Here is a 3,988-nt window from a genome sequence, read left to right as displayed (position 1 = left end):
AGAACAATGATGGTGGCAATGAGGTGTTAGAGGTCACTCTGAAGGTGAGTATAAGAGGGAATACAGACAGAGGCTGGGGAAGATGGGTAGAAAAGTTCACAAAAGTGTGAGAGGGGAGTGGCAGCCAGTGGGTGTGGTGTTGTCGAATATCACTATGGGGTGGTGGGGGAGGTACAAGAAATAGAACAGGAAGGAGGCGATAAGCAGCAATACACACACACACACGCAACAACAACAACAAGTTTCCACACAGTTTCTCCCAAATTCCTTTCCCATGCCATTGGTCAGCCAAAAGCTATAGTAGAAGATACTTGAGGTGCCATATTTCAGCATTGAACCAGTGACTCGGGTTGTTACAGAAGAAATGTCTTAACGACTTGGATGTCATAAATACATTTCTTTAATTCCTCACATCAATGGCATTCAATTATGTTTTGTTGATTTAAAACAAGACTTCAATACATTGTCTTAATTTTCTGTGAAAGTGTTTTCGTTTAGCAATAAAGGAATGAGTCACTGAAACTGAATGAAAGACAAAAGAAAAACATGGTCTTCACTGACATCTTTATTATAAAATGAAATAAATTCAGGTTTATATTCATGTTTCACTTCTTGAATAAAAAGAAGTCAGTGGAGACAACAAAAGTTCCCACAGTAGCATTGAACAAAATCACAGAATGATTTTGAGCAACTCTTATTAACATACATAAACCATACAAAGGAATCTCTGCACACTCTCCCAGAAATAACAGTCAAATCTTTCTTGTGTCTGTAATCTGGCCTGGACATAATGCAGCAACTCAAACCGGTTGTAGACAAGTGAATCACTGTACATTTTGGTTGGAAAAACATAGAATTTACCTACTCTATCCTCAATACCGACCTTAACAAGTCTTCTGGTAAATGTGGTTGAGGAATTATTGTCAACAACTTTCTGCATTGGATGAACCACATCCCTAAAATCATCTCAGCATCTTTCAATAAAATCTTCATCAGCCACTCACCAGCAGCTGTCCATGGTATACCCACAGAGTTTACATCTCCAGTTCAGAACTCCCATCTTGCCCAGAATATTGATCTACTGGAAGCTGCCTAGAAACATGCAACGAAATCCTCTCTCAGTCACTCATCATATCTGGAGAGTATTGCTTCTTTGGGCATCGAGAAAACGATTCCAGCTTCTGGCAGCAGAAGCTGCAACATCTCCAGTGTTTTCTTGTCAAATTCGCTTCCCAACAGCTCATCTCTTTGACTGATCTGCATTCCTGGATCAAGCATAGATCAAGGCAGGATGGCAGGCACTCACAGTCCTCTGCTAGTTTGAGCAATGTGGTCAGTGCAAGTTCCACTTTGGTGTTCTATAGAGGCTAAGCAGTGGGCAAGAGCAACAACATCCCTGTGGAGCCTCTGAGTGTTGAAGAGAATCAACTGGCTGGTCGGTTCCATTGGATTTTCAGGCTGGGATTCAAGGATAATTTCCAGAAATTCTTGGTCTAGCAGTGTTACCATGGAGCATTGCCCGTTTGATATTAACTCTATTGACATCAAGAAAGGTTGTCAGTTGGTCCTGTTTGGGACACACGCAGAGTGACAAAACTGATCTGCATGCACTTGTCAAGTGCCCAAGCATTGTTGACTCGTAAGGTTCATACTGACCATCTGCTGTTCTGTGGAGATTGTGCTGCTACTGCCTTACTTTGGCCATAGAATGACCCTATTCTAAATATGTGCCTGTAGATTGGAGAGCAAGAGAGAGGGCACATACCTTTGGTGGTCAGGGTAATCTTGGATCTGTGGGATTCCTTGATTGGCCCTCATCGGAGTTTCCCCTGTTTCAGGAAGACTGCATTATTCATGTTATCCCATACTTGGTATAATATGTTATATTTTTATCACATTTTACTCTCTTTTCCATTTCTTTCTCCTCCCTCTTTATGTAAATTCCCAAACAATTTGTTGTCTGTTCTTGTGATGTCCACCTCATCTATGCCCATGTGGCTAATAAAAGAACTTATTATTATTATTATTATTATTATTATTATTATCATTGTTATTATTATAATCTTGTTGTGATTATTAACAAAACTTGACGATGCACACGACATCAAGGAGCCTCTATGTCAATGGTTCCCAAACTTTTTCAGGCTTCCACCCCCTTGACACCCAGGCCACATTCCTAGCACCCCCATCCCAACCAACCATCACAAACAGAGACCTCTTTCTCAAGCAAATTCAAAGCAACTGTATTTTGCAAATAAAACTTAACCTAACAAACCCATTATTTTGTTGTTTTCACATGAACCGCCACCCTGTTATCACCCCATTTTTCTTCAACGTCCCCTTGGAAATTTCCACTGCCCCCAGAGGGGCAATACCACTCACTTTGGGAACCATTGCTCTACATTGTCACTAGGCCTGCAACAAACAACAGCCACATCTTCCTGTTATCATAATTACAATATCACCAAGAACAATAGACAAAAATAATATAATATCAATGGCTGCCTTTGAGGCTAATAAACCACAATATATTTGAAAAAGGGGCAAATACCCTGAAACTAGTCTGTAGATGCCAGACCAGCAAGAGGAAGCGTCTGACCTCCCCTGTTCGAAGATTATAATGGACACAGGTTCGTGTGTCACATAGCTAGCTAGAGACGATGGCCTCTCGGAGCTAATCAACGGCAGCATTCGTCCTATTGTTCTGGACTGCCATGTAAGCTTGGCGATATCCAGAACTGCTGCCGTAGTCTCCTTTAGAGTGACTTAAAAATATTAATATTTCTAGTTTTGGTAAAAGAAAAAGTCATCTTCCGAAATTTTACTTCGTGAAATATTTTTACATTTCCAGAAAATATATAGAGTAGTCTCCCTTGTATCTTTATTTAATTTCTTTTTCCTGGTCTGTGCTTAATTTATGGTAGGCAGAATGAATTATAAGACCCCGGGGGAGGGAGAAGATCTATACAACAAGTGATGGTACATAATAGGATAAATCACTAAAGGCAGACGATAAAAACAGTTCAGGCTTTTGACATATTGCAGTTACGAAACAGTCTAAAATCTTCTAAACTCTAGACTGAGGTTTATTCAACTGAGTTGAGTGTATTAATGGTTTTTAAATATTCTGCGTTTATTTTTTATAGGTTTTGGTCAAGAGGAAGGGGCTGTGTCCACGACTTTTACAACACATGGTTGCATAACGATATAGTGACCATTCCTCTTGTAGAGTCACCGTCTGCAGGAAAAGAGAGCAAGGGAGAGAACTCCAGAGGACTGGGGTTTTGGGCGGACACAAGATGGGAGACGGAGAGGAGGAGAGTGGTCGAGTGGAGAGCGCTTGGTTTGGAGAGAAGTGGATAGGTGGGTGGGGGCGGGTGAACAACACCCCCCCCCCCCGATTCAAAAAAAAGCTACCCCACCCCAAAAACTGTGAAATATCAAAGTCGTGTCTCTAAAGTATGGAGTTAGCTCTGGTAGCTACAAACGCCTTCCCCTCCACCACCATCACCACTGTCTTTCACATCCCTTACTATCACCGTCATGCTTAACCACCTCAGCCACCACCACCACCACCATCATGATCACCGTCTCCACCGCCTCCATCACAACTACAGCTCATACTATTACTATCACCCCATTTCCATCTCAACTGTCAATCTCCTACCACCCCCACCGTCTCTATGCCTACTATTACTCTTACACCAGCAAGAGGAGTAGAGGAAGTGTCACTGAATAGTGAGAGAAAGGGGGGGGGTCAAAGTGTGACACACTGACACACAGAAATTCGTTTTGGCATTCATCATTATAGAAGTGGGACATCCACTGACCCCATTGTCTGACTGGGACAGGTCTGTGAGTACCTGGCTACCCTCTAAGTGCCAGGTACCCGGTCTTGATCTTTCCTTCACCAAGGACTGTACTTCCGTCAAGGAGACGAGCTGTAGAAAGACACGTCTCACAAATGGAGCCCACACATGTTCACTAT

This window comes from Octopus sinensis, linkage group LG6 (assembly GCF_006345805.1).
Source record: "Octopus sinensis linkage group LG6, ASM634580v1, whole genome shotgun sequence".
In the NCBI taxonomy this organism is placed as follows: Eukaryota; Metazoa; Mollusca; class Cephalopoda; order Octopoda; family Octopodidae; genus Octopus; species Octopus sinensis.
Note: the sequence above shows the minus strand (reverse complement) of the source record.